At 41.5% G+C, this 26603-nt stretch overlaps 1 protein-coding gene across 9 annotated transcripts in view; it reads left to right on the top strand.

Moving 5' to 3' along the window:
* The window catches only part of LOC126917450 (zinc finger homeobox protein 3), a 456710-nt gene that overhangs the window by 87039 nt on the left and 343068 nt on the right, over window positions 1–26603 (top strand). For 3 of the 9 annotated variants that reach the window (XM_050724300.1, XM_050724305.1, XM_050724295.1), the window contains exon 1: window positions 18287–20296. The exons of 4 other annotated variants lie outside the window; for them this stretch is intronic. The gene's annotated coding sequence lies outside the window, so the exon portion shown is untranslated. Of the gene's footprint in view, window positions 1–18286; window positions 20297–26603 lie in introns of those variants that run through there. 2 more of the 9 variants (XM_050724306.1, XM_050724308.1) reach the window with 1 other exon arrangement.

The raw sequence follows: 26603 nt of genomic DNA, 5'->3' as shown, positions 1-26603 counted from the left end.
TTTTGTTGCCTCCTCCGCCTTTTTTTAGTTCTGTGCATCGTTTAGAATAGAATCTTCCTGTGTGTATGGTTGGAGCTGGAATCCCGAACTTAAGCTTCAAAATACTGGAATCTATTGTACTTTCAATGTGACATCATCACGTCTATGATTCAGAGACCGTAGAAACCGAACCGCTCAACTAAAAATGAAATTACGAATGGCAGTAAAATAATTTAACCCCGTTTTAGATGGTACTCTATAAACTGTTCTATAAACCACTACATGAAAACACCACGATTCGTTAAACTTCCGCCTGTCTGTGGAGGCGGTAAATATTATAATTACAGGGCCGAGACATCTTCCAAATTCGAGTACGCGTAGAAAACGAAAGCTTATCTGGAATCTCGATCCATTGCCTTATTTACTTATGTTCCTCGTTTTCTTGTCAAGGGCGAGCGACAAAAGCGAGGATCGCAATCGAGCGTAAAAATATAGAGGTGCCCCCGAGTTTGTTAATCTTTTTTCTTTCACTTTCGCGACCCGTGTTTAGGGTACTGGTGGTCTACTGTGTCGAGAGAGAGAAAGAGAGAGAGAGAGAGAGAGAGAGAGAAGATCCGTCACAATGCCCTTTTGTCTAGCCCTCTTGTCCCAGTTTCCTGGTGCGTGGCCAGTTTCGGTCCTTCCTTTGACACGCTATAATTGAATCGTCCGTTCGAGAATTTCTTAATATTTCAGTGGTAATTGTTCCGCCGAGTATCTATGGTGAAATTTTACGCGCCCTCTACTTCTTTTCATTGTTTCATATGAAATGTAGGATTGATATTATACTGCAATAACTAGTATAACGGAATTCGATACGAACTAGCCACAGAAATTGCCATTTCATTACAACATTTTTAATATTTAATTCCAAATATCTCAAGGAATGAAAAACCCTATCAAATCTGGAACGTCTACATACGAATCTACATACGTCGATCATTTACCGGACTTCTCATTTCTGAAATATCTTCTACTTAACCTTACGAACCTTAGACACATCGACTACCACTACGTCGTTCGTGTAAAAGTTCAACCTCGACGAAACTAGGTGTCCAAACGTTGAAACATGTCTCAATGGCGCGCGTTTCACGTGGCCAGCACATCGAAAAGACTGCGACGCGCGGAATCCACGGGCTTTCAGTGGCATTGAACTGAGCGAGGGGCGCGCGCCAGAGAAAGAGAGAGAGAAAGACACGTGGTCCCCATTCATGGTTGCCGCAGCTATACTACTACGGTTCGAGCACGTTGGCTGGAGGTCGACTAGGAGAAGGTGGAGGTCAAAGGGAGCGACTGGTGAAGGGAGGGGGAGGTAGCACGGGTGGCGGGTAAAGGGTACCAGCGAGCCACTATAGGTGAGGGTGAAACGAAGAGTCAGTGGGGCCGTCGCTACCACTACGATAGTATAGTCAACTACCACTACCAACAGCGATGTTACCCCTCGAGTTCGAAGGGGTAGGTGGTGGTCCCGGTCTCGTGTCGGTACACGCGTCGCGATTCTATGCTGCACGCTCGTGGAGGGCTATAACCCACGGCTGTAAAACTTACCAGAATCCAGTTCAGTCGATCTAACGGCCACCCCTCTGTAGCATCGGTTTCCTACGCTTTCGATGCTCCGGCCTCACTGGGTCACGACCTCCATATAGATTCTTTTGGTTTCGATCTCCTTTCGAAAACGCATTTGCGATTGTTTTCTTCCGCGAAAGCATCAAGTAGAATGCGTATTTTATCATATTTTAGCAAAGAGTTTGATTTCTTTCAAGGACGATGAGCGTCGAATATTTGTCGTTTCGTGCTTTGTGCAGTGATAAATCAGTGATAAATCAATTTTATGGGGATCTGTATACTTTCTATTAATCCGTTAATCTACATTTATATTAATATCCGTTATATAGAATGTCAGATATCATATTTGAAATCAATTTTAAGACCATTTTATTATTTATTTTTTATTGAAATCGAAATGTTTACTAACACCATTGCTGGATAAAGATCGGCGTTACAGTGTCGCTATGTTTGTTTACGTTTCTGTTTGTATTAATATAATACTCACACGAACAGCTGGCTAGGAATAGACCGAATTTACATCTGAAGAAAGTTCAAGAACCTTAAAGATTTCATGTAAGGAGGTCACAAATACAATGAGCGTATATAGGATGGACGCGCTTAATCTCTTCGCTGCTTCTTCCCATCATCCACTCTTTCTCTACGCAAATGCGAGCTACACACAGGTCAACCCCCTTTCCCCTCTCTCTCTCTCTTTCTCTCTCTCTCTCTCTCTCTCTCTCTCTCTCTTTCTCTTCTTGATCTTCTGGCTGGCCTGTCCTCTCGTGTTCGTTTCTTCCCTCTGTGTACTCCCTTTTTAGACTCTCTCTGGCAAAAGGATTTTGAACGATAAATACGCCGCGCGTATAACTCAATATCGGGCCACGAAAAAGAAGGCAGCAGGCAAAAATGTTCGTGGATCGACCTCGAGGGCAGGCCGAGCGAGGCATTAAAAGGGAGAGGACATTAAGAACCACTACAGATCTTGTGTATAAGGATCCGCGGCACGGACGGGGACGGAAAGAAAGAAAGGGAAAGGGAAAGAACGATAAAAGGGTGGATAGTGGGAGGATAGAGTGTGGCGAGGGAGACGGAGGCAAGGATGCTCACGTATGAGGCAGGACCTCATAACTCCTTATAATGTCCTCTTCTGCGGATGCCTAGCATACACCCCCGTTCCCGTATGCCGTCTCGGGAACACCGTGAACACACCATTGACCCTCTTCTTCTTCTCCACCTCCTTCATCGTCTTCTTCTTTTCCTTCCTCTATCTTCAACTTCTTCACCCTCCTCCACCTTCTCCTTCTGGTCGTCGTCGTCGTCGTCGTTGTCGTTGTCGTCGTTCTCGTATTCCACGTTAAAGTGTGGGTGGTTTGTGTGTACGCGCCATAAGGCCTGCCTCGCAGCCTTCTTTCGCTCACCCCCTCTACTACTCTTCGTCGTTCTCCTCATCCTCCTCTTGCTTGCCCTCCACCTCTTCCCTCGGGAGTCTGTGTACTTTTATATGCCCTTCCATACCTTCTCCAAGGGAATAAGAGAGTTAATCTTGATATAATGGCCGCGACTGTCGCGGCCCACAAGACAATAGTCCAAGATATATCGTTAGCTTCGCCCTTTCGCATCTCGGCGCCATTATACTGGCACGCTCGATTCTCCTTCTTCTTCGTTTTCTTTCACTTCTTATTTCGGCTTCACGGGGTGTTACGAGGCGCGCGCGAGGCCCCGCTCGCTTTCGAGGCAATGATAATGCGACTCGCAGCCGATTCGCCGCCGATGCTTTCGATTATACGCCGACTGGAATGTATATCCGGCTACCTCGAAGAGACTCTCGAACCTTTGTTGCGTTTTCGCGACCACCGATTGTCTTCCCGTGACTTTAGTCACCATCGTTCCGTGATGGAAATTCGTTGTACGGTTCGTTTATATTTGAACGCTATAGCCTGCGTATCTGAGACAGCGATCTGGCGATACCGCGCCAGCCGCTCGGTGCGTTGGTAAATTTCGATTGAACTTTATGTCCTGACCTTTCGACGATGAGAAATTTCTTTGTTCTGCGAACGTTGTTTGGTTATTTAATTGTGTTCGTTGATTGATAGATATATTTGGTATTGTTAGGTGCTTCACCTTTTTTCGTTATCTCCTTATAGACCACGCGAATCATCTACCACTCGTAAGTATATCGCGAAATAGGGACGAAATATCGCAGAAATTAAATATTACGTATCTCGTACTAATTACTCTTGGGTATCCTATTCGTCGACAACGCCATTCTTCGCGAGAGTGTAAACTCTGAAAATCATGACCTCGGTATAGAATCATCAGTCACGCCCGCGATAGAACATTTTACTAAACGCGATTCAGCCTTCGTCAAATCCAAATATCGGGACAGAATCTAATTATAAACGGCACGATGAACCCGTTGACTTCTCTTGAGTGGCATTTATCGCCAAGAAGGGAAACGAGCAGAAGAGGTTGCTAAAGTTAAAAAAAAAAGAAAAAGGAAGAATAAGAAAGAAGAACCTCTTTTCCACGCGATTATCTCAAGATCAGCGTATTAACCGCGATCCATTAACGAAGACGAAGCCGGGGGAGAGATAAAGAAACAAGACGCGGATCCGTGATCCAGCCTGCTGGAACTCATAAAGGCCTCCGTTACTTTCTCTCCGTCTTCTCCTCGCCAGCGGACTCCCCCGCAAAATCATAATCTGATCTCGTATTAAGCATCTCCTTTCTGACCCCCTTGCCCTCTCTACCCTGGATGCCTCGTCTTTCTCTCCCCCTCGCGGCCCTGTGTACCCCTATTTTTATGCAGATCAGAAGCGAGAGAGCGCCCTGAGGTGGGAAGCCGCGCTATAAACGCTTTATAATCTCGGTTTCGCTGGCTCGTACGTGCCGTTCGTTTCGAAGGGCAGCTGCTAGTGTTCTTCTTGTAGATCCGCGTGCACACGCTCGTGACTGAAATCGATTAATCCGAGAGAAAATGAGGGGCCACGCGAGAGACCGGCGGATCTTCGATCGCGGAGATTGACGAACGAGATTTTGTGTGTTGCAAACGATTCTCGGCGACGCGACGGTTGGTACGCCGTCGAAACGGCCCGTGGGAGCCGCGAACCAGCTCGCTCGCTCGTTAGATTCTACTCTGGATGTGTGGCGCGAAAGGAGATGATGAATCGGTGTGTATCGTTGCGACTCCGACGATGCGACTGCTTCGGTCTCGAACGGCCAGAGAAAGGATCTCTTCGTCGGTTTCGATTCGAATCATTTTTTGGTGCAGTCCGGTTGATTAATTGACGGGTGTTAAATAGGTTGCAGGTGTTTGTAATTGTGTATAGTATCTAAGTGGATGTCTTTCTCGATGTAGTACATCATACGCTAATATAACGGGCGCCATTATGCATATAACGCGAAAATCAGCTTCGTGACACGAAAAATGTTGTAATTTATCGTTTGCGTATGTCGTAATTATTTATACGAGAGCCAGTTTTCAAAATTTTGTTCAGATACTTGTCCGATCCTCGAGTCTATCGGGTCAACGACACGATTCTGCAGTTTCCATTAACGTTAATATAAGAATAAAAGAACTCGTTACAAAAAATGGAGAGTTGCAAGCTTCGTGCTCATAATATGTCCACGTTTTGCGAGCATATTTGTGCCTTTTCATGTTTCATGCCGCATTTCCATTACGACTGCAGCTAATAAAAATCGTTTCATTCGCGTGTGTCTTGGCCTGGCATTGTTGGGAGCCCAAGGCGTCGAAACGGAAGAACGATGTCCGTTGGCGACATTCATGGGCCCGCATTAAACGCATTCGGACGTTACTTAACAATGAATTAACCACCCTTGGGTCGGTTGGTCGAGGGGCAATGGACAGGACATGCGAGGATTTGGCTGCTCCTTCTTTCATACAATGGCTTCCGGGCTCGTGACATCGCTTCCCGAGGGGAGAAATTATCCATGAAATATTAAGGGACCTCGCGAGCATTAACCCTCGCTTCAATTGCGCCGCGAGTACCACGTAACCGGTACTTATGACGTTTAAGTCGAATGTACAGGTGGGCTAACGTAATTCCATGCTCCGAGTTTTCGTGTTGCATCTGCACGGCTGAATAGTAGGAATTTCTCGAGTTACTCGTATCGTATACCTGAATTTTGATAACACCCTTTTGCGGTGGAATAATGGAAAATTAAAAGCGTATGAGACGAAATTGCAAATTTTAGCACGGTTTGTATGCGTGGTCATCAGTGGTCCAATGTAATATATTCTTCCGTCCGTGTTTATAACGAGTTGACCGAAGACTTTACGTATTTATGGAAAATTAAAAGATACAAAAGTACGTAAAATGTGCTAATATACAAAATATCCAGAGTGCATACAGTACCGTTATAATATTTAGCAGATGAAACAACTCTTTGCATAGATCTTATCCTTCCGGTTGTACTCATAAAACTATCGATCGAACGAAATAACGATTCGATCATTCTGCGTTAAAACCAGTTTTACAAACTACGGAGAAAAAAAGAACGAAAAAAGTAAATTTTACGATACAAACTGGAAACTAAAAGTCGAACAAAAAGTTCCACGATGCGTGTACCTATTTAAAAAGACCGACGTCACCCTCATCTTAGACGCGCACTCTAATCTTCGGGACAGTCTTAACCCCTGTTGGACGAGCAGGAACAATCGTGGTAGTCGACAATATGTTCATTGTTTTTCTCCAGCGAGACGGAAGTCCCAAGTGGAAAATCGGCCGATAGATTCGGAAATGTTACTGGTGATCGAAGAGCGAAGCCGGCTATGTGGACGGCACCGTTCTCACGGCGAGGGGGTGAAATGGCGGGGGTTGGAACGTCGATAGTAGTTATAAGAATCTACTTGGCGTTGGCCGCGCAACGGCGCATTTAGAGGGCGCCCTTCTTCTTACGGCATCTCGGAGGGGTAGTTGGCATGGCCATTAATTCATCTGCTCGTTGATTGCCTGCCCCTACCCCTCGCGCCGCTCTCCACCGTTCCAGTCTCGTATCCAGGCCGTCTCTCCGCACTTTTCTAATTAATTTCTAACTCGAGGTTAGTCCGTAGACCTATCGGTCTGCCGGCGACCCTCTGCTTCTCTTCGCCCGCCACGATCCAACAGGGGTGGAAACGGAACGTTCGTCGTCACTTTTATAGGGCGGCGTGATCGATGCGAGGACGACATAGCAGAAAAGAGTAAGTCCGTGAAACGAGCGGGGATATCACAGCGTTTGGTTCTTGTTAATTCGTGTTTCTGGTTAAGCGTCATGTAAAACGTTTTGTTTGTTCGTTAGAGAATAATGGAACCCTTTCGTTGTTACGGTTATCATTGAACTGGGCTGTTTTACGCAGTCGTTGAATTAACGTTACTAGGGAAATTGTCAAGCCACGAATTAGAGACGTTAATAAACATTCTTGCGCGATATATTAACAAGTTTGATAATGAAACAAATGATATTTTATAAGTAGGTCAATTATATAGCAAATTGTTTAGTTACTTCACCATCTGTCGCGATACGAAGACGTTGATTGTTATACCGTTTCAAATATTAAAACGCATATTAAACGCAAATTGCATTATGAACATGACTTGCTTTGATATACTGGAATCATAATTTATGTCATCTGCATGACGGACGTATTACAAAATGGCAGGTTACACATATTGTTAACAGGTATTTACGTAAACGATAGTAATTAATAGCTAATTAAAACGAAGTACTAGAGTAAACCCTTGATATTCGCGATATTCGATACGCTTCTACGATCACGCGAGAGACGACAATTTTTGAAAGTAGCTGAGAACAAATCAAATAACCAGACTCTCTAGAGTAAACATTATTTAAGAGTAACAAATTTACCCACACCTTGGCATTCTCTGAAACGCTTCCATAGCACGGTGCAGCACAATCTTCTTTGTATTCGAGGCTAATAATTCACGCTGATCCTTCCATTCAGTCATAAATCTTTAAAGGAACGCAAGCTGCTTACATAATTCGTTGTGTTCGCGCAAGGCACAGATCACAGGCGTTCCAGTCGCGCGATTAAAACGCGCCCAGACGCAGCTTCTCGTTTCCTATTCCATCTCTTACGATATTTTTCTCCGCGTCTCGTATACGTTCGACTCGACTAAACTACGGAAAAAGAAGCGAAGGGAAGAGGTTTTATTAATTAAGTCGCGTGCAGTTTCTTACGTAATTACAAGGATCTTTAACCGAGCGATAAAGTCATTGACGCAACGCGGACACGCGTTGGATAATGTTCAACGATTCAGAGCGAGGATAGCGTGACCGGATGTGTAATTTCGAAAAACGACGTTTCGTAGGCCGCTCGTCGCGGAATTCCATTCTAATGGTTTGACCAGCGAATGGTTCGACTGGTAGAAATCGAGATCGTTGAAATGTTTAATTGAAATATTAATGCGATACCACCTCGGAGACCACGGGTAACTTCGAGATAATTGCTGGTTGCTCCGTTCTTAACATGTCTAGCATTCGCGATACAGAGATTACTACATACATAAGCTTTTTTCCGTATCGCAACTATGTTGCGATTCCTATCGATTATTTTATATGTTGCTACGTTTTCTAACGGAATATCGATTTTTTCATGTAGAAAATTAAAGTCTGAGAAAAGAATTACGATTTATAGCTTCCTGTATGAGGAAATAAACACTGGGGTGATTTCGTATGTACTATATGTATGTGACGGTTATATAATAATAGGGCATCCTGTGTATAATTTTGATATGTATCATTTAATGTGCCCTGCTACTAACCGTGATATTTAATTTCCGAAAAAATTAAGGAATCCTTCCTGAGATAATTATGTCAGGAGAATTTTATTATCACGAGAGTATAAGCTTTTTACTCAGCTTTCCATGGAGGAAATGGAAACTTTGTTACAATATTTGTTGGCGTAAGATATAATTTTCGGGACCAAGAGAAAATATCTTTTGATAAAAATAAGAATTTTCAAAGCTGAGATCTGTTTAGTGAATTTTTATTTTTAAAATATGATACTTTCATGTTGTTCTTCTTTTATTTTCGTGCAGATGATAAACGTACAGTGAACGTACAAACTACTTTCAGGAGAAAGCTATATTTAAGTGGCTTATAGTATATTTACAAAGAGATGTATCGTAGTGCAATATTCTGTGAAACATTTATTACCGAATATATCTGTTTACTAAACGTATCTCCTTTTTACTAAACGCTTCTTAATTGCTTTTTAACGCGATATCTTCATCCAGTTCTTCCGATTTGCATACAATAATTTATCGTCATTTTTCAAGCTATTAAGACGTCTTGCAAAATAGTACATAGCATTAATCACTCTATTGTCGGTTATTCTTAAACCATTCATCGTAAGAGATTATAGATTGATTCATCGTTTCAATGATCTTTCCTAGTGTCTTGCTTCTCCATTGTTCGTACCCTATCGCTGATCTAATATTTCAAAATTTATGGAACTCTTTAGAAAATATCTCGATATTTTAACACGAAATAATAAATTTCAGGCTTCGTGTTTTTAAACACCCGCTTCTGACAACATTAACGTTGACTTTTGTCGAGACTGAAACATCGTTACATACGTTTCCAGACAGTCATCTTAGATCAGAAAGCAAAATTTCCTCGTCAACCGTTTTGGAAACGTTTGATTCTCGTCATTAGGCATAATTTCGTAGTCGAACGCATCCACTTCCGTTCCCTGTCCATGGATCCCGCTACCCGCAGGACATCGTCGACGGCAAGGCCTCTTGGAGTGCACTTGGTTCACGGATCCGGTGAACAAGATTTAAAGGGTCGGCGTAAACAAACGGGCTGCCGTGCTAACCGAAAGCTGCAACACTCTTTTTTCCTCGGCCGGCACTCTCGTTCTCCCGTTTCCTCTCTGTGCGTGTCTCTTTTTCGCTCTTGCACTGTCGGCTAAGTGCCATTATGCTGGCACAGGCTACACCCTGTACGAGCACGTAATAAAGCAACAAGGGAGAGGTGGAAGGAGCGAGAGACAAAGAGAAAGAGAGCGAGCCCCGAGCCGCGGTGGGCAGACTTCGGCATTGTGATGCAAATGTGTCTAATCGGCCGAGCCAGCCGACCATATGTCCGTTTGTGCGCAACGAGCATCAGCCTCGCGTTGCACCGAGATGAACATGCTAAACCTAACCATTAACCATTATTGCGTACTAATGACGATCGCGGGCACGCTTAGTTAAACATATGACGAAGCGTCAAGGCTGCCTCTTCGACAGCGCCGATGCCTCACTCTGAACGACTTTGCTTCGATCACGCGTGACGAGCCTTTTCATTCGCGATATCGTCCAATAAGATTGATGTATTCTCTTTCAGTTTAGTACGTGAATAGCTTGGTTTTTGGTAAGAAGGAACTAAGATTTAGAGGGGTTTTCTTTTATTTAGGATACTACGTGTATTAATCTCTTATGCAAAGAAAAGTTGATGCTAGGTATACGAAATAACGATTTCTAACAAATATGGTTCAACAGATATTTGCATAATTTCTCAGAAGCAATATGCAGAGTTATTATGAATATGGCAAAGTAGTTAGCAGCTAATCAACATTACAAATCGCTTAATATAAAGCAAATATGTGGTATGTATGGTATGTAATTATAACGTGTGTACATTAGACGAGGTGCTAAGAGGTTAAGGGAACAGGGAAAACAAGTTGACGAAGAGACTATTGGAAATATAATTTATTGTTTCAATGGATCTTGGTTTTGATTTATTGGCGCTTTACTTGCATGCTTGGCTTATGGAGTACGATATGAATACTGTCTCCTAGAAACATTTTTTACATCTTCTGAATACTCTACTGCCGTACTGTTATACGAATATTAATTCCTCTTTTAACCTATCTATTTTCGTTGGAATTTTATTTCCGTACTTGTTTAATCGACGATTTAAAAAGAAACCGTACCAGTGAGAAATTTCGAAGCGCGCAAGAACAATCTACTTTTACATCTTCCGTCCCATTAAATTTCCACCAACCTTGACTCCTCTCACCCCGAAACATTCTCAAATTCCTATTATTAAAAAAATAATACCGAACCTAATAAATCGTCCGAGTACCTAACAATCTCGAGCACACACGGACAAGAAACTGCGTTCCTGGGTCGCGTTAGCGCAACATCCTCTGCGGGAGCCAAAGAGAAAGAGAGAGGGAGAAAAAAAAGAAGAAAAAGAAGGGAAAAAAGGAAGAAAAACGCGTGCGCACTATTCGCGAAAGCGAAGACAAAAAAGCGTAAGAAAAGAGGATGCGTGTAATCTAATTTCTGTCGCGTTTGCACGCGAGCCTGCGTCTTCGTTTTCAAAACGACTTTCCGTCACGATCGCCTCGTCATTTCCTGCGTGCTACGGCTCGCGGGGCCCAATATTACCGATTCATTACGCGACTGTCCCAGCCCGCTATTTAGCTTTTTACAATGCCGCGTGGCGTAGACAAACGACGATGAAAAAACGGCGGCGATCGACCGATGGAACTCGGCGAACCGATTTCCGCTCGCGTTAACGGTCCGCGGACAGCAGTTGGTACGCGAGCGAAGCTTCACGGGCATTACTGTGCCTCGACGTATATTTAGGCCCGATTATTTATGATTACGATTATTCCGGACGGCTTTCGAGCGCGCTTTATTGAATGTTTAGCATGTGCTGGCCACGCTAATTCTGAACTGAACGTTTATAGCATGAGGGTATCTCCTCCTACGTGCTCTCCTTAGACGAGCGAAAGCTCTGTCGCTAATTCGCCCCGTTCGATCAAATTACTCGTTCGCGAAACAGCCTCCACCCTTCCACGATCTTTCTTCCCTCGAGCTCTTCTCCGGTCTCTTCGTTTTCCTTTTTTTACTGCCTTGATTTTGCCCTTTTTTTAACCCTTCGCCGAGTTAATGACCATCGTTAATCCCCCTTCTTAACCCTTTGACCCGCCTGCTTCTCAGGATCCTCGAGAGATACCTACCTCTTACAAGTTTGCTTGACAATTACGAGTGAGACTTCTTGCTTGTGTAAAAACGTATAATGATAGGCTTTGATGGTTGATTGTTTGATTTTGGAATGTTGAATAATTCTTCGTTATTATCATTAGAACTATAAATACGTATGTACCTAATTATAATATACACTGGCTAAAAGAAAGTATTTTTGCACACAACCTTAGTTTTCAACGAGGTGTTCTTTTTTTTTTTATCAGGTGCTACATTTCAATTTCAAGGTATCAAATTTTTGTAGTCACAATGATCGATCGTCATTGTCAATTTTTCAAGAAACGTTCGAACCAAAGAGTATCGATTGAAGAAACATCCACTAGACGCGAGAGCGTTCGATTTGGAAAGGACACGAGATCTTCGACAAATCCTTGGTTTCGCGAGTCCGATGCTCACGGCTCGTTCGACCTTGCGATCTAAGAAAAACAATGAGAAGTTAGAGCGTACAGACGCAGCCTGTACGTGACGTGGACGGGTTGGTTATTTCGGTTCTGAAATGTTTCGCGTTTCGACGTTAACGCCGCGACGACTTTTGCTCGACCGCGTAGGAGGCCGACCACCATTTATTCAAAATAATTACTCCCGTGATACCTGATGGCGAGCTCGAGCTCGCGAGCGCTCGCTTTAGGTATCTAGGACGCGGCGGATATTTCGAGCAACAAATGTTTCGCGCTTCGACTTTAATTAATCGACCACTTTTGCCTGGCCACGGCCGTCCAATTTATTTAAAATAATTACGCGGTCAGCCATTGCCGTGGCTCGTCTACGGGAATGGTAATAACTCGCGCGATAGCCGACGATGAAACGACGAGTCGTAGGCGAGAATCGCGCATAGCTCACTCGTTCGTGGCTCACTTGTCGCTCGGGGAAATTTCTGACGGTGAACACCGGCGTGTAAACGGCCGCGTAATTTAATCCCGCGCATGCCATCGCGGCTTTGATCTCTCGAAAAATACCGGACCATCCGTGGATCGGAGAGCAATCGATTTTCTTTGGTGTTCTCCGGTGATTCGATCGTCCGAACGAACGTTTCATTAAGTTCGGTATTTCTAGGTTAAACGAGTCTCAGAAGATCAATTCCATTTTTTGTTAATTTCTTAATTTAATTACATAAGTTGGCAATCGATGTTCAATTCTCAAGAAATAAACGACCTGCTCTCACTCATTTAATAAAGATATATTTCTCAAGCTTCAATTACCTACAGTTCTAATTTAATATAAATAAAAGATATTTAGCAGACACTTGTTAGGCTGTCCGAAAAGTATCTTTCTTTTACAGACCCGTCTTTTACAACAACGCATCTTTATACAAACATGAAACCTAATCTGTCGAACGTTGTGATCTTTAGTTTGATAGAACAAAATGGATCATACGTAATTCGATAAAATAATATAAAACGGAAAAAGTTATGCATCCATTATTTCCTTATAAAGCGAAAGAAACTTTTCGCACGATCTAATAGTTTACATGTTTTTCATTGTAAAAGCAAATCATTATCCTGTTTACCTCTAGTCGTGTTAATGCCATTTTAATAGCAGCAATTTACAATAGCAGCTAAATTAAGCGATAAAAGATATCGTAGCTGTCCATTATGAGTAAAAATATTAAGTATTGTTTCGAATGTAATAAAGAATCAGATATTTTGATCAAAGGTTAATGCTGACATCGATTTGAAAGTTAATATCAAAGTACAAAGATAGGAAGTAACAAATAAGGCGCAAACGAATAAGAGCAGCGAAGATCTAGTTATAGAAACTTTGATCTACACAGAATATACGCAAATATAACTAATGAAACAGAGCAGCTAGCTATGAGTTTTACGACGTTTATTAAATTTCTATGAATAACTTTCCAGAAGGTTATCTAACAGGCACTCAACTTTGGTTCGATTTACTTTTGAGTAACTACGAATGGTGGTATTAAAGCACGTTTTTATTTATGAAACTAGCGTAATCCTCGAAATTTAGATTGGATCTTTGTAACATCAATAATTGAAGAGATACCTTGTATCTTCGTTCGAAATACTTTTGTATTTTCTCTAAAAAAGAAACTAGAATTGAAATTTACACGGTAAGAAAATTTCTATTCCTTTCTCTTTCATTATATACATCCACCTTTTTTAACCACAGTTGACTTTTCACTTATAAAATCGATTATAATCAATAATTATACACATTACCTAAATGATATTATTATTAATTATTTTACCATCTATAATTTTCTCCACCATGCTCCACGTAGAATTTGCATTCTTCCGCACCAAAGGAAAAAGGAAAGAAAGAAACTGAAAAGAATCTTTTATTTTTCTAGCATTTACATCGTTTACCATTTCAACTCCTCGATCAAAGTACTCGTGTCCAGCTCTCGAGTTTCGTCCACTCCTCTCCTGCTCACAGGAAATAATTAACAACCGTTATTGCGAGTCTCGTTACAACACATCGGTACGAAAGCGTGCTGGCAGTCGCGCGCGCGCATTAGGTGTCGGGACCTTTCGCCCTGGCGATTATTGTCGATGGTATCGCGTGAAAGGTGTCTTTGCACTCACGGCGTTTTCCACTGACGGAGTCACGTGCTGTAACAGGGAAAGAGAGTGCGGCCGCGGGGCGTCGTCGAAAAAAAGGAAGGGGCTAGTGCGCGCGTGAGTCGTACGCTTCATCTTTAAATAGCAGTTGGACGCCGCGTCTACCGACGCGGCGAAATCCATTTCCAAGTAGCTTAGGACGTACCGAACGGACCACCCACGGCCCCATCTCATCCCGTATATCCGTCTTATACGCGGAATCGTCCCGCTGATCTCGCGGTAGAAATTGCAATTGAATTTTCACTCGTGCCAAATTACACTGGCCAAAAGCATCGTTCGTTTGTGGTCCCATGGATCAACGCGTTTCGTGCTTCTTCGTGTCGCGACCAATGTTCGTCGTGTCGGTTGGTTACTTGGAATTTCGATTTCAACTTTCAGATTGTTCCTTTTTCATTTTATTAGAAGAGAGAAAAAGGGAAAGAGAGAGTATTAGTGGTTCCCTTTGCGTGTTCCAAGGAGTCCATAGTTAAGTTATTCAAAAGTTAGTGATCAATTCTATTTTCTGAAATTTTCTTCATTTTACAGCGAGCTTATGCAATTGGTATTTAATTATTCAGAAAACAGACGAATATTTTTGACAGAATTTATCAAGTTGGCATTCGCGCGACTTAATTAATTAGACAGCTTTAAATCTACGAAGATCAAGAGTTTTCATAATCTGCAAAGCCTTCTCAATTCCGTGAATCTTCAAATTGAAATCAATTACATAATTTAATTCACGTTCTGAATATATTTAATATCAAAGTCAACCACGATTCTCGATTCGGTCTAAAAAGCCTTCTTAAAGACGTATCTCTGCTCCAGTAACTCGGACGATACGCGGATGCGTCGAGAATCAATAATATTCCCAGGCGTGAATTACGTGAGTACTTTTCAAGGGGAGCGCGGTTATTCTTGACGTCATCGAGGCGTTTGTTTAATGAATGCTAGCAGCCTCTCCTCCGCGTTCTCTTCGCTCGGCCAGAAATCGAGGAGACTGCGAGCAGCGATTGCGTGGCGGTCGTGGCAGCCATTATTTACATGAAAAAAAAACAAACTACATGATTTTCGATGAAGCGACGATACTGGTGAAAATACGAGCATCGATCGATGCATCTTTTCAAGGATTTATCGATACTTGATGCGATTACGTATTATCTTACATTCGAAAAGCGAAGAGTTGTTGACCTAGAACTTGAACTTGCTAGATGAAATCCCGTAAATGCGTATAAACAAAGCTTCGATGAATTTTCAGATCTTGCTGATTATCTTTAAATATGCATTTGTACTGTTTTATTTTTTGTATTTCCGCTTGTTTTGCAAATTGATTTTGTAAGTGACGTTGATATATTGAAATTACTCGTTAACGTGTGTCTTCGTCATGGTGTAAGTCCAGTGATAATAATTTATTCGATATGTATAAATTATCCTCATCGTGTATGGATAATAAGATTAACAGGAAAGTTTTTATCATTTTTTGCTACTAATCTATTGCTATAAATTGTAGTATTTATTATAAAAACACAATTATACCTACTACTTAACATAAGAAAGTAATCGCATTATCTAGCATAAAAAATTGATATCGCACTGTTGTTTAATCCAATCTTAACAGTAATTATTTGCGTTATTCTTAAATTCATAAGTTAATCTTATCCCGAGACAAAATTATTTCCTATAACTCGTTTTGATCGAATTGCATTTTATTATCGTATTCCTATCCTACTTTTCCTTTCATGCATATCTGTTCTTTTAAAAATATTTAGAATTGCAAATGTTTTAACCGAAGTCATTAAAGCAATCATGGATTCATTAACTATTCAATAGTAATTATCGGATCGTTAATTGAGATACGTACGATCATTGGAAAACTTATAAGATGCAGGAAGCATAGATGTCGATTGCTGAACAGACATAGAGATTTTTGATGATTTCGTGATTCCTTTTGACGTCATCGGAAAGTTTGTTTAATTAGCAATTGCCAACCTTCGCGTAGGCTGTCATTGATCATAAGACCATGATTTGATCGCAAGGAAAAATAAGAAAAGAAAGGATTATAACGCTGCCGTGTCGCAACGGTGGCAATAAAAACTCTTCGGAATTTGTGTCAATGAACTGCTTTAATACCTGTGCGAACTTTAAATTAAGGAGTATGGCAACATGGCGTAATGTAACAGACTGAAAATTATCCAATATTACGTGGAAAATGCAAATTAAAAAATTTAATGTTTTAGGTTGTCGAGTGTACTATTAACTTGGCTTTCTCGGTATTAATTTCCTTGTAATTTTTATTTCACAGAATTTCAGGTTTTTAAAGAGTGTGTCATGAATGCAAAGTTTCAAGCATAAAAGCTATCGATATAGCGTTAGACTAATAATAGTAGAAATATAGTGGATACAAGTTTCACTTAGTAACACATACACTACGTGAAACATTTTTGGAACACATTACATTTTATTAAAATTCATTTATAATTAAAAAAGACGAAATTTTTATCCGAGAATTAGATTTCCATTCTCTTGAAAGCTCCACGAATATTCAACTATCAATTTGGTTTTCTATATGTCTGTATCCTTTACAATTTTCTCATAAATTCTTCGAGCATACAACAATTTCGACCACTCTGATTCTTCGTCTCTGCGGAATAGTTACATCTGGTTGACATTGATTTTTACGTTTCTAAAATAAATAATAAATAATCAAAAATAAACCTAAAGCGATTATATTTTGTAAGTGGACGATCAGAAAAACGAGAAACTAACTAAAACAAATAGCGATGGTTCTCAAAACTCGAGCAAACAGACATAATTCGACCTGGATTACGACGGTTTGATCGACAAATCACGATAAATCGACCAAACTACGAGTTCGTAGGAAAGATCGAGTGATCAGTAACCGCTGCTAATGGCATCGAGCGATTTTTGATGATCTACCGATGCTTTCTGATGTCATCGAGATGTTTGTTTAATGAACGCTACCGAGCTTTGCTGCCCCGACCAGTATAAATATAGAGATCACACTGTGCACCATGCGCACACGAAGGTTTACCGTCTGAAAACGGAGGACAACCTGTCTGCGTTTAATGTGACGTAACGTTTTATAAGCTGTTAAAATTCCCCCCTACTTGCTAATGAATCTACGCAGTATCATGTCACTTATGACTATGAAATCTGTGTTTCTCGTTTTTGAATTTTTGATAGTGGAGCCGCCTTTGCCTGTTTTCATTGTTTCATCGCTGTTTTTAATGCTAAGTCGTCGATAGCTGTTCTCATACATCAGTAACATTCCATGTTTTTCTTAAAATTTTGTTTCTGTGTTGTATCTGTATTTCTTGCGTAGCGGTTATATGTCAAACATATTTTATTTATACATTTTATCGAAATAAATTCTTTTTGCTATTACTCGTAAGTTAATATTAGCGCAACAGCCGTGGATGGAGCAACGTGATTAAATAATTCACGAATGAAAGACGTTAATTATTCAAATCGTAACTATTAAGAGACTTTGCAAAATTATATTCACTTTCGGGACACCATGTTTGAAATAGAAATCACACATCAAAATCCTACCTCTCCACCTGCCGTCAAATGTTCATTCTCGGAACATTTGAAGTCTGAAAGCAGAATCGCGTTCGAAGAGCGACCAATTAATCGGAGTAAATCCGTCGACGGAAAGTTGGTCTGGTTGCGCGCAGTTTGTTCTAAAAATACGCGGCAAAGGATTAGCAGAAAAGTTTCCAATTAAGCGATCACCGGATGTTGAGCGCGACCGACGCGCGCGCGTTCCTCAAATCTACCGTATACCTACTATCCGACGCGTGTGCAGCGACGGCAGTAGAAACAGACCTTCGAACCGGACCACGTTCTTGCAACTAAGCGGCAAGTAGAAAGAGTTAGACCGTACGTACAATGAAAAACCAGTGACGTAGCGAACGATCGAGGAATCGATCGATAACTTGCGATGGTGTTTCCCAGCCGCGACGATTGATTTTCGATGGTCCCGCGATACTTCCTGACGTCATCGAGGCGTTTGTTTAATGAGCGGCTACCAGCCTCTCCCCACGACGTCCCTACTCGAACAGAAATCGCGGCCAGAGGGAGACAGAGCTAGCGGAGTTCGTGGAGGGGGCGTAGGGAGAGTGAGAAAGAAAGAGAGGAAGGGGAGAGAGGTAGTATCGTGTCGGACGCTGGACGAGGCGCACGCTCGATGCGAAGCAGCGCGTGCTTTCACGCGCGGAAAGCAGGAAGCGGTGTGTGTACCAGGACACGACACGGTTGGTCCTGGACCCGGTGGTGTCCACGCGGTCCTGCCGGCTTTCGAGGTATCGTCGCGTCGACAGGACTGGCCAGCCGTGGATCGCGTATGGCCCCGCGGACCAGGAAACAACGCTGCTGGTAGTAGTCGTCTACAGAGAGGAACGAACACGTCCGAAAAGTAGTCACGGATCGTACATCGTCGACCACGCGGCACACGTGAGCGGAACGAAGACGAACCGCTACCGAGCGCGACCGAACGCCAACGAGCCGCCACGATCGTCTCTCTCGGGGTATCCTGGCTCACCGCTGATTGGCCGAAACCTCGAGGAAGTGGTCACCGTCGACGAGGGCTCGGACCACATCGCCACGTGAGTTCAGCGCCGTATCGCGAACCAGGATATCGCGCGCGCCTTTTCACCCGATCCTGCAGCTGCATTTTGCCGAGCACCCACCAACGTCAGCTTTCCGAGCTCAGACAACAGGATCGCTTCGAACGATCTTCGAGTCGACTTTGCCGCGGTGTTCTCGAATCGACATCGCGGACGACGATTACCTACGGAATTGTTTCTCTTTGTAACATCGCGAATTAGTGGTCTTCGCTGACCACAATCGGGAGTATCGTATGTCTATGAAAATTAAACGACGATGTTGTCCCGGTTGATCGGACGGTGTTTAAACGAAACTCGTAGAAATCGAGTGACAAGTGAATAGAACGCACTGGCTGTAGAACAGGCGTACGACGAGATCCTTAAAAACCGGAACGTCGACCATAATACCAGGTCTGCTCGGCCCTGAACCGGAATCGATCTACGTCATCGTAGTCATCACGTGGTGATCCTGACCTAGGCCAATGTCTTTACCCCATATGACGTTGCGCCTTTCAGTCGGTGTCATCTAGACACGCAGATCCTACTTCCCTTCTAAATATAAAAGCATGCTCGACTCGTGGGCGAAAGTCTTCGAACATGGAAACGACGAATAATCCGTGGAGCCGCGTTGACGAACGGCAAGGATCATCGGACCAGTCTCGAATTCGATCTTTCTCGCGAAGTTGAATTCTCATCTTACGCGTCGAATTTAACGTCGTAATTCGTGACGTACTGTCTTCTATCGACACAAAGGAGAAAGTTGGTGTCTTCGAGTGTTATAAATAGAAGTGAACAGTGAATAAAACTTGCCGGTCAAGGAAAATCTCTTTTCTCTCGAATCTCTGGCCGTTGATCGCCCAAGATTTCTGCGACGAAACTATTATTCCCAAATTTTAACGTGATCCACGGAGTTCGATGACTTTATGTACAAGAAGTGTATATTATTGTTTCGCTCGTTCCTTTTCTGTTATCATATCTACATTTTCTCGAAACATAAATATGGTAAATGTTATGTAATGGACACGCAGTGAAACTTGTAGATTAATTCCGTGTTTGTTTACAGTTTAACGGTAACGATATTATAAGAAGTTGTTTATCGATCGACGAGAACTACGTAATTCGCCAAGAGTCATGATAGAGATCCTTTTCTTTCTACTTTAGATGCCTCGCGCGTCTAGTGTGTTTAATGACAGTTGTATCTGGTAACGGTACGTGTTTATATTAGTCGTGTCGAGGAAGAGATCAACGAACTAAATGTGAACAAGTCGAAGGGTAAACTCGAAAGGAATTACATCGCACAAGGTACACCTCGGATAGATTAGTCGAGAGATTGTCAATGATGATTTACTCCGATTAAGGACGGGTGATTTGGTGATTCAGCCTGGGGAATCATCAAAAAAGTTACCATCTCGTGCATATTCCAGAAGACTAATCACAGATCTATCGATCCACCTTCGCTCAGCAGGAAATTGTTCTTCCTGATAATAACAACATTTCTACCTTCCACTCGGAAACGAAGATCTTCCTCTTTGACCTGGTATGTGACATTTTATTCTTTGAAAATATCTTATTGGTAAATACGTTATTATGGTAGAATTGCTTCGTTATTTATCTTTGCATAAATTAAACATTTATATTTACCGTAATTTATTTAATTATTATCTGATCTTAGTTCTCGAATTAGATATATTAACTTATTATCTTTCGTAAATTAGTAACTCACGAGTTTTACATTACCTTCGAAAGAAAAACTCATAAATAACACTCGGAGAAATCTATTAGACCACGCGAACTGTTATAAGATATGACCGTAATAAAGAAATCGATAGTTTCAAACGGAGATTATAAACACGTTTTTTCTCGGTTCTTAATGCACGAAACAAGATGACTACCGAGTGCATGTAATTGGAGGGGGAGGTGGAAGAGCAATGGTACGCATGCACTCCCCTCCATGGCATTCTGCAGAGCATAAAATTCAGGATCGCGAATGCTTTAGTGCCATCAATCAACAGTGCCACACGATCTATACAATTACTCCCTTTTTAATATAAGCCATTTTCCTAGAAAAATTGTTCAACAATCTTAACTGCCTCGTCACACGAAACATCACAACAGTTACGTACGAAAAAAAAACCTGAGAAATCAAAACATCGCTACTCACAACGCTGATTCCAAGAACACCGTTATTTTTGCAACTAAACAAACCGATACTGGTTCAACAAATACAAATATTGCCATAGACACTTACAAACAAACCAACACTAGTTTCGTAAATACTAACACACCTTGAAACACGAAAATAGCAAAGTTTGCCTTTCATAGAGAAAAACTTTAGTACCTTATCTACTTACATAGGATATCGATTTACATCGCGAAGAAACCTTCAAACCTTCGACGTCATTTTCTCAACGCGATACACGTATCGACGATCCGTAGAATTTCCAATATCCGCGCGCGATACGAAAATACTATCACGCCAAGTCTGAATGAATAGATCCCAAGTACGCCGGCGTTTAGTTGGCGAAACATCAAGCGTCCGCTTGCCAGAAATTTGCTTGGTACACTAAGCATCGTAAAGACCGGCTAACGTAATTCCCACATCGTTGTAAAAATAAACAACCATCGAGATAACCGTCGCTACGTCCTCGCAGAGATTCTTCGCGCAGTACGAACACGACGACGACGACGACGACGACAACGACGACGACGACGATGACGATGTCGAAGAGGAGAAGAAGCGATGGCGGCAACCGCCTCCGAAATGCCCGCCGACACGAAGCTCTAATCTCGCTCCGCTCCGTAAACGGCCGAGCTAATGACAGACAGGAAACGACGTTTAATTAAAGTACGCACTTCCGGTAGGAACGTTTTCACGAGACCGCGTCGCTGACCACCGCCGCGCTCCAACTAGCCGTTGCGTAATTCCGAACCGGAGATAAAGGAACGAATTATCGCACCGTGATGTTCCCACGTTTTCCTCCATGTTCGATTCGCAGCAGTTTTATGCGGTGTATTTTAGAATCTCGAAAGGAATATAGGGTGTACGGAGGGTAGGTTGGCGGGGAAGCAGTTGATACGAAATTAATATACACCGGCGATGCGAGTCGTGGTAGCCCAGCTCGAAAATTTGATGCCAATTACGTTTGATGCCACTTTAATGAGGTTGCTCAGGAATGCGATGTTTCCTTGGCGCGATAAGCTCGTTCAGTGGTCACTTCGTTTTGGTTTTTTGGGTGGCTTGGCCGCTCGGTTGTTTCGTTGAAGGAAGTAGGAGTTAATTGAAGAACCGAAGTTTTGGTGGGCTAAGTTCGTGTACTCGAGGAACTTGCAGTTTCAATTTTGCGGAGATTTATTTGCTTTTTAAACCTAATATATCTTTAATGTCATGTATAAAAGATGAGGATACATTTTGGAAATTCATCTTCGAAAGGAATCGTTACTTGATAAAGTTGTGTTATTTATTTCTTAACGCGTAACAAGTTGTTGATAGAAAAATTGCGTGTGTTGGAAGCAGTATTATTTGAATTTTGTATAATTGTATAAAGTATCCTTTACAATATAATTTTACTGGTATTGATACAAATAACGATCGATATAATAGGATATTAATCTGCTCTACGCGTTATGCTCGTTCCTCTCTAAAATTCCACCCTCATCATGCACTGACCAACCCTAAGGATAGTTACCCCTGCACATGTTCGAACGTATACACTTGTAGTCGTCATTCAGCCACTCTGACGCACGCACGTATTCTTTGTGTTTCTGTTTCTACCCAGATATTTTAGCAACACTCCCCAGGAACATTTTTCTTCTGATGTCATATCTTCTTATACGTTCTCCTTTCAATCTATATAACGTTTATAAAAACAATGTATTTATTACTACATTTGCAATGTACTCAACATTCATACATATCGTATATATCTCGAAATTTCTCGTAAATGCATAAACATCCGGAATCTATTAATAATCATCATAGTCATCTTCCTGTACAATCACGAATATATTAACTGTAATTAACACTGATTTTCCTTACTTTCGCCATCTTTATATACTTTAGACGCTTTATATACATGTCACATTCGTCTTTTCATTTTGGTCAAAGGAAACGCGCTACAAAGTATAGACAAGCAATTCACGATCGACAAAGTCATGTTCGTACAATGATTGTTACAAGAAACGTGACCCGAGGAGCGAGTAAAAAACAAGTGCCGAAAGTGATGGCGCGAAGAGAGAAAGCGATTTCTATGGATTATAATGAGCGCGGACGGTCTGTTGCTGGGTGTAAATGATTTTATTGCTAAGCGTTATAGCTAGGATTAACGTCCAAGTGATTATTTCATCGGTATCGGTGTTCGGTTTTTATGCGCGATCGATTTCTGTGGGAAAGGCAACGCCGTTTTCGGCGCGCGGAAACGTTTTCATTGTGGATCGTTACAATGGCCTGATCGCTGCGAACCGTTGCACAATTAACGATCGATATAACAATCGCAGAGGAACTGGTCAGAGAAAACCATTCGTTTTTGTCCTTAAAAACTCGTTGCCACGTTTCCACGTTGCGATGGAACGGTCGGAGACCGATTCGTGTTCCAACTTCGATCGATTCGGTTTTTCCACTTTCACTTTAATTTGCGTGAAAGTAACGATTGTGTCCGTTCGGCAGTCGCTAATTTTGACGTATTCAGTATTACTGAGCATCGAAGAGTGGCCAAATACACGTTGCTGAACGTTATCTTGAAATGTTTAATACGTAAATCGACAATAACGCATAACATACAGTCTTTAAAAATATAGGAAATGGAAATCTCTAATGGTAACAATTCTTATCTTTCTTCTTCATTAAACGAAATAATTTTCGTAGGATAAAAATTTTCGCGTATTTAGGAAACGTGTCTTAGCATCTTTATATACCGTTAAATATTCGATCAAAATTTTAATCGTGAAATATCCCATGAAAAGAAAGAGAAAATACAACTGTTTTCAATAACGTTTTCCTATATTGCTTGAAATATCCAAAATACAGAACGTTCATGATACATTCTAAAAGTATATAAAAATGTTTAAAATAGAACTGTTATTTTACTACTCTACATAGTCGCGCAATATTCCCTTGTACTTTCCATATTGTCAAGAAAGTTTCCGCAAGCTCCACCTTACTTCATCGTAAAACAACGAAGAAAGAGAGAGAGATAGAGAGTGAGAGAGAGAAAAAATTGGATGATGCGGTGGAAAAAATGTCCGAGTCAGTGGCAGTGCATCCGGTAGTTCTTGTCAAACAGCTGTCGAACGCGCGGAAAAAGCGCGACGCCGCAACTGTTCGCGTTCACGTTTTTCCGCGGCTGTGGAGCCGCGGTAAATTTCGAACTTGTTGGCAACAAGTGTTTCCCTCCGTGTTACACGATTGCACGGCTTAAGTTTCAGTCGCGGACGTACCAAATTTCCGCAACACCTGTTGCGAAACATTTCGAATTTGCCAGCCAGACCGAACTTTCCTGCATCTCTCACACTCTCTGTCTCTTTGGCTTGCCTGCCGGTGGTGGTGGTGCTTCGAGTCGAGGCTCGGCTTAATTTCAGAGGATGATTATTATTATTATTCCTCTTCAGCATCGTTCTGGGTGCCTGGTCGCCTCTATTTTTAAATATTATTGCCAGGCCCCCCACCCACCATCGAAGCTTCTTCTTGTTCTCGAATTCCAGAGTCTGCTCTATCTTCTGCCCCGCATTATTCACCGGTCATTTATTTTTTACCGGCGTTAATCGTTCGTTATTCGCCGACTCCTCGCGACACGTCCGACACGGATAGACGACTTTTTATTGAACGATATTTATGCATACTATAAATTTCGATGTTGCCCACATTTTCGCACACGAATCCTCCGACGAGTCTGTTTTCCTTCGACTGCCGTTAATCGAAAGCCGTAGCGGAGTATACGGGTTCCTAGTTTTTAATAATTTTGAAATATTTATGGGCGTGTGAAGATTATTTATGCGAGTCGAATACCTTATCTTTTTCCTTCGTGTAAATCTTATTTCGTGTATACATGTTTTCTATATAAATTACATCTTTTTTCTATATAAGATAATGTCAGTGAAAGAGAAGAACTATTTTTAATTCGATAGAAATTGAGATTTATCAAGCCGACGAGAATCGAGTTGTTAGATCGAACGCAGAAAGTAGATTCATTAAAATACAGAATGTATAAGTTAAAAGTTCTAAAGCGATATAAATAAACAATGATTCTAATTATGCGAAAATACTATCGATGAGTATATTCAGTTCCTTTTTTCAAGAAATGATAGTTACATAAATAACGACTAATATACCATCAATGCTAATTACATGTGTAGTATTAGTCATACTTGACAGACAATAAACAGACTGAATTTACTGTGACTGAAACGTAGAAAATGTTAAAAGCAAACGAAAATGCTTAACGAAATATACAAGCACATTGAAGCACAAAAAGATTTAAATCGAGGAACTAGTGTTTGAAAATGTTCAAATGAGTTATACGAGAATTCCTTTGATCTTTGATACCCTGCCACTTAAAATCGCTTTGAAATTTCCGATATTACTGATTCGCAAGAGCCTACAAATACCTCGACTCTTTAATTAACTAATTATAGTAAGCCTGGATTAAAAGTATACCTTACAAAAATCGTTTCCAATTTAACAGAACGTTAAAATGAAAAATACGATGCCTGTTTCACCGAACGATTTTCATACTCCACTTTCCTGATGATCTATTAATTTCCATTTGATATATCACGCCGTCGCGTTTCATCAGCGCTTCGGCAACGTATCCGTCCTTCGACCGCGGCAAATGACGCAGATCATGACTAACGAAGCGTCTTGTTCACGATATGCCGTAATCGTCTCCTCGTCAATTAACACCGTGCCGAACGCGTAGCGTTCATTACGCCACCTATAAATTATGCGCACATATAAAAGAGTAGGAAATACCGCGGTCGACCAACGTGTGACTAATTCTTTCTTTGGAATCCAAAAGCGTGTCATCCTCGTGCCACGACCTCGCTCCACAATTCGCGCGAATCGTTCGCAAATTTCGTTTTCACCGCTAGCTATTTTCAAAGTTTCTTCTTCTCATCTCTTCGTCCTACATTTTTCCGTTTCCGTTAAGTTAGAACGATTTTTAAACGGAGAAGTTCGAAAAAGAAGGAGATGTTGCAATTTTCGCGTGGAAAAACCACGTTGGAATATTTAATTACCCGCACGAGAGGTATTCCGAATCGATAAGAGGTTTCAAACGATTGGATAAATGAATATTCAAAGAAATCGTTGCCTCACGAGACGCGGAACGATGGAATGGGATTTAGAGGAATTTTAATACCTGTGTAATCGATAGTAGCTGGTCGAAAAAAAGAGCTGTTGCAAAAAAGGAGAAAAGGATAAAGTTATCAAAGATGCGAATTGAGTGGAAACATCGGTGCTACGACCGTGGCTGATTCATAGCTAAAAAATCTTTGAATCGTTAAGTACCACGCATACGAATTACCGATAAGAATATTATTAATTTCACACCACGCGGAATACGAAACTAAAGGTGGAGATAAATTAAGAGCTTTGCATTTTGGAAACGTTCTCGAGCCACCGAAAACATTTACAGAGATACTTTGATTAATCAATTACTGAAAACAGAAGTAGCTAGGTTTTTCGTTTTAATTTACGATCAGACTCGGATAAAATTGATTGAGAAAGCTTCGAAATTCAAATTTTCATATTTAGATACGTTCGAATCCATTTTATTTTAAGTAACTTGAAGATAGAAATATTTGCCAATTTCAGCTTCCAATTTATTCCTTCATTTAGGGATATCGACTTC

The sequence above is a fragment of the Bombus affinis genome, chromosome 6, assembly GCF_024516045.1.
Source record: "Bombus affinis isolate iyBomAffi1 chromosome 6, iyBomAffi1.2, whole genome shotgun sequence".
Classification (NCBI taxonomy): Eukaryota; Metazoa; Arthropoda; class Insecta; order Hymenoptera; family Apidae; genus Bombus; species Bombus affinis.
This window is presented reverse-complemented; position numbering and strand designations above follow the sequence as displayed.